General features: G+C 32.0%; 1 long non-coding RNA gene across 1 annotated transcript; it reads right to left on the reverse strand.

Annotated features, from left to right (window-relative positions):
* Window positions 1-257: 257 nt before the first annotated feature.
* On the reverse strand, window positions 258-1,141 carry LOC134244230 (uncharacterized). The gene is made up of 3 exons (XR_009987182.1): window positions 1,113-1,141; window positions 431-571; window positions 258-310 (listed from the first exon to the last, which is right to left on the reverse strand). It is a non-coding gene; the product is annotated as an uncharacterized LOC134244230 (long non-coding RNA).
* Between the last annotated feature and the right edge of the window lie 11,791 nt (window positions 1,142-12,932).

Genomic DNA, 12,932 nt, shown 5'->3' on the forward strand with positions numbered 1-12,932 from the left:
TATCGCATGATGGACACTTGCACTTCTTCTTGCAATGTATTTCATAAAACCCACAGTTTTTACCAAACGTTCCAAGGAAACATACTTGCATGCAGATATAAAATTGAATGTAAAATTTGCTGCTAACTTGACATTGTGAAATAATTTAGTCAGAAGATGAGATTTCACGGCAGTAAAAACGGATAAAATAATTTAAAAAAAAATATTTCACTTGAGATGTCAAATTTCTAAGAAAAACACTACTTTATTACATGTACCTTCACATCCATCTTCCTTTCTTCTGTAGCCAGTACAGCACGTGAATAGTTCTCTAGAATTTATTTACAAAAAAAAATACTGCATATTGTTTAAATACTATGCTCTCATTATTTTTAATCAAATGATACAATTAACATTGGTTAATCACTAATTGATGAAACAATTTACTTACACTTTACAAACTCCTATCTCATTTGTAATTTGGGTGTTTGATGATTGGAAAAGAATGAACAGCACAAATATTATCTGTAATCCTGAAAACATCATTAAAATGCAACCCACTTGTATCTCCAAGAATAATATGTTGCATCAACTGCAAATAGGAGAGAAAATAAGAATAAGTTTTAGTTGTTAATTGTCGTGTTAAATATGATGCAGGAAGTCCTTGGGTATGATCAAGAACTTCTGCATTATACACAATAAAAATTATGAGGACTTATTTTACAATGATATTGAAGTTCCAACGAAATTTTAAAAAGTTGTTGTACTTCCTCTAAGCTCAATACCTCAACCAAATGTCTTTTTATCATTTACCAGGTATATTCATTGGCACGAGTCAAACAACATGTTTTGATCTCTTGACTTTATATGAGGACTGGATGGTTTTACATTCAGATGTATAGGTTAACAAAAATAAATCTTCTTCTTAAGAATTACTGGGCCCAAAATCGAAATACAAAGAAAATGCCATTTTTTCCACTGAAATACCGTGATCAGTAATGATGAGTCCATCAGAACTATATTCGAAAGAGAATACAAACACGTAGAAGGATAATGTTGCAGATATTTGATACTTGGGCGAAAAAAGCTATTTTGTTATTATAAAAACGATGGAAAAAATTCTGCGTCAATACCTTTTCTGGCAAATCTAAGTATAATGAAACGCGAAAACATGCACGTTTAAAAAGTCCATGAAAATCAATATTCAATGCCAAAGTTTTCAGTCTGTATTCTGGTATCCAGACATGGATTTCCCTTGATCTTCTCAAATAGAATATATAAAATATAACAATGGAAGAGGCATTACTGATGACAAAACCATTGCAAACATGTAGAAAAGTGTCTTTTCTCCCAATTAAGTATTCTTTTTGTCTATAGAAAGGTGTACTTAGTGATGTGCTATATGTATGATGGTGCGTCTTTTCTTAAATTCATGTATGAAATTAATTATATTATAGTTATTGTAAATAAATGTAAAGGAGGGGGTGAGGGGATATGGACACAAATCCAAGATGTGTAAGCAGATGAGCTCAAAACAAAACTTAATAGAGAACAAAAAAGCTTGACAGGCAAATAATACTGACTACGAAGTTTGCATAAATTCTAATTTCATGCTAAATGATTTAGGTACATATTATGAGAGAGAGCTGCCCCTTGTGATATAGTTATGGACTTGTATTTAAAAGTAATATTTTTAATTAAATTTTCACATTATTTTAGAACTTTGGACCCTTTAAACTTATTATAAATTTGCACCGAAACTGTCTCTGGTAAAAGTTACATAATCACTCTTGGATGCTTAGTTTAGAATTACTTTATTGTCTTTGGATAATAAAGGTACACTCCCATAAACAAAAAGGAATATAGGAAGGTTGAACAATTCATTTTCTATAAAGGAAGTATGCCATTTTTATCCAGGAAAAATGTCCAAAAACAATGAAGTTACAAAAAAAATATTTTGCCTGTAATTACACATATGGAGAAATACAGACTGCAAGTTAAGATTTCAACCACTCTATCTTGTTCTATAATAATGATTTTAAAAAAATGATTTTATTCATTTTAAATTACGCCATACTGTACAGAGTAAAATTTAGTCTATTTCATGGATCGTTCCAACAAAACAAAAATTCCCTAAAACTTGAATGAGGATGCACTTTAGAGGGAGTCTTAAAAATCATTATAAATTCTGAAATAAAATGTGTTTTGACGGAACAAATACTCATTCTTAAATACTGATTTAAGGTAGGTCACTCCTCAGCTTTTTGGAAAATTTCACGCAGAACCTCTTACTTCAAAACCATTTATCAATATTCAATTTTTATAACATATTCAATTTCAAAAATGTTAATGTTTTAACATTCAACGAAAACACTGCTCAAAAAGATACAAAGAAGCAAGATTTGTGAGGGACTATTTTTTGTGGTGGAAGGATATTTAGCAGATAATTCTGCAAATCTGCACATTTATTAAATTTAATATCTTGGAACTTTAGCCTCACATACTTTTACTCGTAGAATGTTTTCCATTATGATATTGCTAGGAATATTTAATATAGGTCTTAATTTATATTTTTAGAAAAAGTTTTACACCTTCCTTAAACAAACTTTGCTAAAAATGAAGATATTTAAAATAAGTCAATATAAAATTTACGCCATTTTTTGCCTGAAAATCAAATATTTTGACCAATATTTCAAAATTAACATCACTGAGGCCAAAATAAAAAATACCTTTGTTTCCCCTAACGCGACCGACCCAATTAAATCGCACCGACTGAAAAGATTTTTTAAATAAGGAGATTCAATAATTTTTTTTTATTGTTAACTAAGTTTAATAAAATACAATTTCATCAGAATCAGTTTTTAGCAGACGGCCGACATTGTTCTACTGTGATTTGTTGAAGAAAATGGCGCCAAGATGTGATTACTGAGAAAAAGTTCTTAATAAAACAACGGCGACGTCTCAATCTTATGCCTTTAGCTAACTAGAATTCTTCACTCTTGAAACAATTTGATAATAAAATTTACCACGACTAATTAAGAGTGTTTCGGAGGTGTCTTGGTGTCTCCATGTGAGTGAATAAAATTTTCGAAAGGGACGGAAACGTACAACAAACAAACCTGTCTGTTGAATTTAAGGTACGTAATACATGGTACATGTAAGGCCCGTCTAATGAGCAGATGAGGGGCCCACCCACCATCATTCAATTTCAATGCATTTTATTTAATTTGAGTTTTGATCTAATAACCAGTTCATCTATGTTCTTATGTTTACTATATGCCATTACGGAACCACAGGAGTTGTTGTAAATATGTCTACATATTCATCCTGATAAATATAATTCAGATTTTCTTTCTTTAATGCCTTTATTTATGGGTTAAACTTCGTGACCATGACATTGTATATACATGTAGCATTTTTATCATTTATAGATTCGGTTTGGTTAAATTAAATATTGTTTAAAAACTCTTTCCAAATAGTTTTGAAATCATGATTCAGCTTCCTGATATGCCCAGTGTATTTTTCTTTAATTAGGCCCTCGAAGATTGGTTGTTTCTTTGCTTTTAATCCCTTCGAGATTTGTTTGGACGACATTTGAACATTTCCCCATTGCTCCAAATTTAGACGCAGCACTTTTTTGCCATTAAGCAGTAAGGTATCTTTTTTGAGCCAGCATCTTTTGCGAGACTGGACATAGTTTTTTATGGTCCCTTTTGAAAGACTGTTTTAAACGTTCCTTATTAGTATTTGGACCTGCGACTTAAAATTAGACACTTACTTCTTAACTCTAAAGCAAAATGCTCTAGAAACACTGCAAATCTCATGGCCTTCAAAAAGTACATTGTTTGTCTATAAGCACTGGGAGCTGATGGAAGGTTTGAAAAAATATACTCGGATGTCCGGTCTTTGCGTATTTGAGAATCTTGTCTTTATCTATTCGATCTATATAAATGTACTCTTGCGTGAGATATTTCACAAGTTCAACTAAATAACAGTTGTAAATTAATTAATCATGAATTTTCCTTTAAACATCATATGTTTGTTACCTAGTATTTTGTCCACGAATCGCTTTCTTTTGTACTTTACTTACTTATAAAGTTTTTTTCTATTAAAGTTTAAAATGTATAGAATCAAAGCTGCTGTCTTAAAATGCAATTGTTTACCTACCTACAGACCCACCTTGAGAATTCAGGGTCGGGTTAGGGGAAACAAAGATATTTTTAATTCCGGCCTGACCCGAACTTTTTCTTTCATTATTTTAAAGTACTCGATTCTTGTGACTGATCAGCACCTAAGTCGTAAAAAGCTTGATTTACGAAAATGTTTTATTGCCTATTAGATTTTTAATACCCCAAAATAGGTTACTTTTTAGTGCAAAAAGGTCACACAGTAATATACGCGCAATAATTTGCAAGATTTTTTCAATGATGAATATTATTTTAGATATTTTACGTAAAATAAGATATTATTTTTTGCCATGGTTACATCTGATAAAATATAATTAAGGTTTAAGTAACTAACCAAAGAGTTAGATTTTAAGTGCAAAAAGGTCAACTTCATTGTACCGTAGATCAGTAAGATGAACACTGACCATCTATTTTCTCTGCGATTATGAGTCAATCTATATGAGTACTTATCCAAAATATACTTCACAATAAAACCTTGATTTAAAAAATTTCACGAGTGACATACCTTAAAGCTTTATGATAGGTTCAAATTGTCCAGTGAGGATTGCGTCATATTGGTCATTACTTTGTATCGATTACGTGCTCATAAAACACGGTCTGAGGTACAAAGAGGCAGACTATACAAGGAAATAGTCATCAATATAATGTTTTATGCCAAAAATATAAATTGATTATTTATTGACACTTTTGAAACTTAATTACTAGACTGTTAAAAATATAACAATTGTGAAAATAATTAAACTATTTTAAAACCAAATTAGCAATGTATCTAATTCTGAAAATTGAATAATTAAACTACCTGTTATATTTAGTGGTTAAACTAGCTAGAAATTTAATTGAAAAATTCAACTATATGACCTGGTAAAAGCAGACTGTTTAGATTCTAATGCCTAGGTCACATTTCCCGGCCGGTAGCCGTAGACAGGTGGTAATCGGTAGTAATCCGTGGTGTGAACGATGCCCCAACATAGGTCCACATCGGTCTATTAGTCCTAAAAGTATCAGTCACATTACCCAGCGATGTGCATACGATGGGTAACCAATGCGTTTTAAAAGAAAAGTGGCGTGGTTGCTGGCCGGATTTTACAAAGGTATAGCGATGCATTGCTAATCATAAAAATGTTCCAGGATAATCGGCCGATTTATATTACATCACTCATACATTGGTGAACATCGTTCGTACATCGGTCGACTAAACGGGCCAATGTTCAGTAACATTTTCGACCGATGATCGGTCGTTATTATTGAACACCACTCAACCCCCCGATGACCTCAGATTCAACGGATATTGGACGATGCTCGGCCATACACCGGCCGATCCTTGAAAGATGTGTTAATGATGGGTTGCCGATGAGGAGCGATGTGAGGCATCGTTGGAGACATCGCTGAATTTTAACTACGAATTATTTCCTACCGATGACCCCAACGATTCGCAAAATTGCCTCAGACACCGTCCGATCATTAGTGGTGCCCGGCCGGCAACCACGCCATTTTCATCAAAAACGCATCGGTTTCTCATCGTATACCCCATCGTTGGATAATGTGACTTATACTTTACGCGGCCGACAGATAAAATATTTTTCTACCTGGCACCTAAGCTACCGGGTCTCGTAGAGAAGCGATAGCTTCCAATTCAAGTATTAAAAGACGTTTAATATTAAATTGACATGTATATATTCATTTTCATTGGAATTTATTCGATGTATATTTCTTTGAACTCCATGCAATTAAAAGACAGTACATAGTCTGAGTCATAGCTTTCATGCTCGATGTTTGTATCTTTTACAAGAGAAAGACATTGATGTTCAGGAGAATTTGAAATGAATACCTTTCATGTTTTTGCTTGAATGCTGTTTGTTATCTTCATATTTTACCATTATAAAAATTCTCAATACTTTACTCTTGTAATGTAAAAGTATCATAATCATTAATTTTTTTTAAAAGTATTATGATATTCAAATCAATCCTAGGGAAGGTTATGATAAGCAATAGAAAAAGCCAAGTAAAACTAAACAATAAAGAAGAAGGTATAGTTTCAATTAAAATGTTTGCCCTGTGATTTTCTTAAAAATAAAACTGATGTAAACAATGAAATCTTATGTATTCTGAATCATTGAAATTCCATGCATAAAAATTGTACAAATCATTTTTATCAGATGCATTTCTAAATGCTCTGGTGTATTTGTACTTGGTCTGGCGTCAGGTTCTATTTTGTCACTGAAAGTTAGAATTCTCGAAAAGATTTATTACCACACAAACAGTTCGTCATTTGAGTACACCTTTCCGTAGACAACTAGAAGAATTATGGATTGGAAAACTAGGGACAGCCTTTCCCTATGGATGTAATGACAATGTCGATAGTATTGGAAATCTTTCCAGTCCACAATATAACAATGTAAATGTGATGGGACTTTTTAACAATACACAGAGACGTAAGCGTAGTTATAGTCACGGGCATCGGTCTTACAATAAACCTGTTATACACGATGTTAGGTCTACATCATATTCGCACCAAACTTTACTCTGAAACCTTTACATACTGTATACAGGGAAATTTTAGCCCCCGTTTTATTTTCACCCCTTTCGCCCTCTTCCTGACTGGGCGAATTTAAAACGGTGCGAATTCAAATTACACAGCATAATTTCTTAAACAAAACGGGGTAAAATTGTTCGCAAGTGCAAAAGGGCGAAAATAACATGGGGCGAAAATAACCCTGTATACAGTAGTCTTTTTGAAAAGGCCAAGGAAAGTCCATTTCTGATTCCTCGGCACCAGAATATAGGCTCGGATCTGTGATTATGGATATTGCAAATCATAGGCTTTTTGAACCTTCACGTTTTACTGAAGAAAATGCAGCAAAAACAATCCGTCTTTTCCTTAAACTTCAATTTGCCAATAAAGAAATTGACGCGGTAAATATAAGTAATATTCTTAATCTCAAAAGGGTCCAGTCTTGTATTCGACTATATTTCAAGTTAAAGACTACACCTTGTATTTCCTACAAATATACATCGACCGTTGCTTCCAAACTTTTCAATTAAAGTAAAACTTTACGTGACCTGGATATCGAGTATCTGAAACATAATCCTCCATCATGTTCATGTTCTTCTTCGCTCTATAAGTATAGTCCTGCTGGACACGTTATTACAGGTGACGTAAATATAGTTAATAATGAGGACCTTCGATCAGTTGTTTTAAAAGGTTTTTAATATAGGGAACCCCGGTCTTTCATCTGGCGTCGGAATTTCATAAATATTATGGATTCTGTTGAAGATTACACCAGGTGATGGGTCAGATATGAAAAAGAAGACGTTGACACGTTGTCGGAATGGATAAAATGTATCAGATCCATGTTGAAATCGCGAATTTAAAGATTGGGGCAATATGAAAACCATCTATCCTTCTGTATTCAATAATCCAGAAGTGAAAAAAGAATAAAAATGGAACTCATCAGTTTACTTACCTCGTCGTTGGTCATTCGCAAAATTATTTTGTTAAAACACATTCCGATTGCACACACAAGGACTCTGAAGTTAACATAAATAAAGATGCTTGAGTTTCTTATTGACAATATCTGTGTGTTTTTTGGAGTCCAGGTCTTCCACAATCTATTGGAATTCCCATGTTTACCAATTGAGCTCCGTTATTAGCAACCTATATTTGTATTCATATGGGCACCTGATCCCACCGCTGATGTTTTGGAGGTCCGCGTTTGCTCTGCTCCTATTTTGTATTGTTTTATGGGCTTTGATATTGAATAGTGTTTGTTATCTCCATAGCCTTCATGCTTATATAAATTACTTTGTGGTGATATATTCAAAACTGTCGTCTTTATTCTCGCTCAAACGTAACAAATGAAAATAGTAGAGTGAAAAATTAAAGTTTAAAATGTTAAAAACAGTTGCCTTAAATTGTTTAAAATCTCAAAATTTCATTACAAATCTTGCCCTGTGATTTTCTAAAATGAAACTAATGTAAAAAAAAAATGAAAACTCATAACATTCTGAATCATTGAAATTACCTGCATAAAATTTATTCAAATTATTTTTCTCAGATGCATTTCTAAATGCTAGTTGTGACGTCATAAACATGTGCATTTTCCCGTTTTTCCTTAAAATGTTGCAAAAGACACCTATTTTCAATGGTATTTTGTTTCAGAAAATTTTGTCCACAGGCATCGCTCACAAAAGTTTTGAGATATGTGATTTTTCATTGTTTTTTGCACAACATATCCAATTATTTAAGTTGACGACGGCTGTGCACGCTATTTTCTAATAGAAAATTCTCCCTTGAATGGTTCATTTTGAGTTTTTTTTCTGTTTGAAATAGATAAATGCATCAAATTAATGACGTCATATTCCCAGAGTGGAACTTCTTCATGTCATATTCTTTCCTGAACTTTCGCAGTCCTAAACCCAACTAATATTTAAGCCAGTTTCAGAACTTTTTGAAAACATTAAATTTATAGGGCACAATAAAGCTAAAACAATACCTTCTTTTTCATCCCGGAATTCTTCTTCTACATTTCCTGTGATACATTCAACTCGCTGTAAATTATTTATGCACATTTCAATTGTAGTAAATTATTTCATTAAATGCTACATTGCTCATATTGTTTTTTTTCCTAACTATGTATCTACATGTATCTGCATCGCTCTTTTTTTATTTTTATATTATATTAACGGTACCAATCTATTAAGCATTTAAAAAATCAAACTTACAGGTGTAGAAAAAAAATCTCTAGCAAAAGATGACCCCAAAAACTTTTGTTTTTTGCATAAAGTAGCTCCTATTTTATTGCTTACATGAATAAAGGAGCTAAAACAATCACATTCAGTATTTTCTTTGATTATTTTACTCCTGGATTAAAAAGTTCAAATGTTGGCAGATTGTTAGAAATTTCAGTCCTAGGATAGGGCTCCAATCGGTATATAGTAAATTATCTAAATATCACCTTCTAGCCTTCCCCCCTTGAATAATGATATCTCGACAAAAAATGTGAATTATTATATGATTGAATAATTCCCATCTCTCTGACTGGCTGAGATCCAACTATGTTAGAAAAATACTACGTTGTATTGACCTGCACGTGACGTTCCAGGTCAATACAAGGATTTATTTCCTTTACGTTGATCTAAAAATAGATCGATATATTCCAAATTGATACAAATTGATTTGGAAAGCTATTCAAACAACTATAACTTTTTTTTTTCATTTGATGAGAAGGGTGGTAAGAGGGGATGCAGGGACACTCCTCCAACACTTTTACTGAACAACAATTTTTTACTTTATGGCAGTCAGTTTTCCCTGATAATGCTCCTTCCTTTAAAAATCTATCCTAGAAAAAAGACTAACATAATTTTTTTTTCATGGCAACTAAAATTGACCAAAAAAAAAAAAAAAGAAAATAAAAATGATCTGTAAGGTTGATTAACATTTTAACTCTGCTTCTCTCTTAATTGTATTTGAATATGACTTAACTAAATGCAAACAAGTAATGGGTTTTATCATTCTATTAGTGAATCATATAATAAAATAATTATTGCTGTTTTTTTTCGGTCAATACAATGATTTAGTCATCTTCGAAGTACAATATTCACCTCGCCCTCCGGGCTCGGTGAAATATGTGTAATATTAGCCAGATGGCTAAATCATTGTATTGACCTCAAAACACAGCAATAATTGTATAATATTTGCTCCAAGGATCAGGTAACTAGCGATAAAGGACTCTATTGATTATGTAATGAAAATGCAGTGTTGAAACCACTATTGAAATAACGATCACTATTGAAATAATTATTTCACCTCTGCACCTGTATGTTAATCAAACAAGTTCAATGTAACGTAACCTGATAAGCAAGTCCTTCATTAGCCAGATTCGCCTATGGTATTTAGCTGAATATGCTTCTTCAAACAACAAAATTAAATATACGCTTAGAAATTTAGGGCCCACTCCAAATTAATTTACTGTTGATTCAACATAAACACCAAATCAAAGTAAAAATAACAATGGAATTTTGTAGACGAATATACATTTAATTGTATCTTCTCCGCTGTTTCTCATCTGACTTCATTTAAGCTAGTTTTGGTGTCAGGCTGGGACTCTATCAAATATATAGTAAAAATGGATAATTTCATTGATATTTCCTTCATTGAACTTTAAGTATTAAACAAGTTAAGTAACGGTGTGAAAGGGTGCTTCTTCTTAAATCCTGAATTTCATGTCTCTTAGTTCAAGAGTTTCGGTTTAAAGATTAGGGTTCTGTTTATTATCTAAAGAAATTGCATTAGTTTTTCAAAAGACATCTTTCCATATTATATCAAGTGCATGAACATGCATGCTATGTAAACAAAGTTAGACTAAGTATATACTAGTTAAAATGAGCAAGTATATACCTTTCAAAAAATCTTGAATTTATAAGTCCCTTGCCGTTAGGTTGGGGATGTTTAGAATCAATACTGAAAATGCATTCTTCGACATCTCGGCCTCTGGCATCTAGGAGGCCAACATATACGCAGATAAAATAAACAAGGATATTTTTGCCATATTTCACCTTTTCATTATCTGTTATTGTGCTAGGCAGGCTATAGGCATATTTTAAATTGTGGCCTTAAGCTGAGAAAAATTATTTTTCTTTTGCTATTGATCTATGACAAATTATCATTGAAAACAATGTAATCGTAAATTAATTTGAAAAAAGAGAATAATACATATTTTCAAATGCATAAATAAGAAGGGTTTTCGAGTTCTGAATGATCAGATATAGTTGTAAATAATTGACAAAATTACCTTTAAGTTATATTTGTGAATAAAATTATTCGATCAAAAGAGGTCAGTTTGTGAAAGCAAGAGGTGGGTTTCTAACAGATCTCAATAATAATGCTTTTAATGAAAGTGACAAACAGAGGGAGTAAAAGCAACTAAATGGATGTATAAATTATAAACGTAAAACTTCATTGAAAATCTTATTTTTGTGATTCCTGTACATCCTATTACTTTTGCTTTTAAGTAATAAGTTTCTTTATCATTTTTTAGATTTATTTGATACGCCCGTTATTTCTTTATGTGACAGGAATTTGTTTTACCCTCAAACTTAGGTACCACTCACGGCGCCAATGTAATCGGATTTCGTTACACAGTACCAATGCAATTAGAAAAAATTACACGACACCAGTGTAACGAAAATGATGGTATGAAAAATATCTCTTTCATTCTCAAATTAACTCCTTAAATGACAAACACTTTCTTTATCAATAAGAGTACTTTGCATTTTATAGCAAGCACAAGACGAAAGACCACCTTTAAACAATCGCTTAATGGTAGCTTAATGGTGACTTAATGGTGGCTTAAAGAAGTTAATTCCTTTAAGCCACCATTAAGCTGCAACTTACAGGTGCTTAATGTCCAAACTTCATTAAGCTACCATTAAGCCACCATTAAGCTGAGCTTAATGGTGACTTAATGGTCAACCCTCATTAAACTTTTACGCATCTTATATAAAATCTTTGAACTAACTTTTAGTTATTTTAATATCATGTACGCAAAATCTATTCCAACTCATAATTTTGTCTCGATCATAATTTCTACGAGTTTTTTGTCTACGAGTTTTTTGTCAACATGCATAAACTTGATCACTGGGAACAAAGTTAGCTAATAGCCACAGGGGCTTGCTCGAGGTGTCTAATTTTTTTTTAAATCATTTACAGTGATAATAAAACAAGACATCCTGTATCAGAACCGTATATTATTTTTTTTAAATAAATCATTATTACATGCGTTGTTTTTATTTTTAGTGTATTATGATTTTTAGAAATAAATAATCATTACACACCGTGAGCAAGTCCTTGTGAAGTATCTTAAATTTACAATACCAAAAATCAATTTGTTCTTAAAATTATCTATATTCATGAACACAAAATATATATTACTTTTTAGAAACAAAATGGTATTTTCATTTCATGTGTTAAAAGAAACATTCCGCTACAGAATTCACAGGAATATAACTATATAATCTCATGAAAAAAAATCTCTGTCCTTTTTTTTTGGGGGGGGGGGGGCTACTGTTATACAAATGTTTAGTTTTCAAATATTGACTTTTACCATGAAAAACTTTTTAATGTCTTTTACATCATGAATAATTCTAATTAATTCGTTATTTTTTTTTAATAATGCAGTGGTAAGTATCTGTCAAAACTAGTCGGTCTTCAATGATTGTTATTTCAAAATCGATTTTCAGAGGAACGGCCGATCAGACTTAACATGACATCCGACCAGATGTATACACATTGAGAAACGGGGTAAGATTAACAGATGATCAGTGTACAGTAAACCGACTGGTCAGACAATAGACCTTAATTAGGTGTCCCCCCCCGTCCCCGGTTAACTAACAGGAAACTATACATACACAACGTACACTGACAGATTTTAATGATCAATTATTTTCACAAAATTTAAATTTAACGCAAACATATATATAATAAATTAAAAATTATTCATCGTAAAAAGTCAATTATTTTGATACCCATTATGATACAAAAAGAATTGAAACTGAAGATGATATTCTAAAAAAAAGTTTTTGTAAACGTAATTAACCAGGTAACTCTTACGCGAGGATTGTCACTAAATTGTTGACACAGAAACCGTTAATTCCGCAGTATATTAAAAATAATAGTAGAATCTGTTTTTTCCTCTTTCTTTGATGATAGTTTTTTGTGTTCTATCTATAATTAATTTATTTTCAATCATGATTTAATGCTTACATTTC

The sequence above is a fragment of the Saccostrea cucullata genome, unplaced genomic scaffold (genome assembly GCF_032062105.1).
Source record: "Saccostrea cucullata isolate Sc308-1 unplaced genomic scaffold, CSIRO_AGI_Scuc_v1 ctg2422, whole genome shotgun sequence".
Classification (NCBI taxonomy): domain Eukaryota; kingdom Metazoa; phylum Mollusca; class Bivalvia; order Ostreida; family Ostreidae; genus Saccostrea; species Saccostrea cuccullata.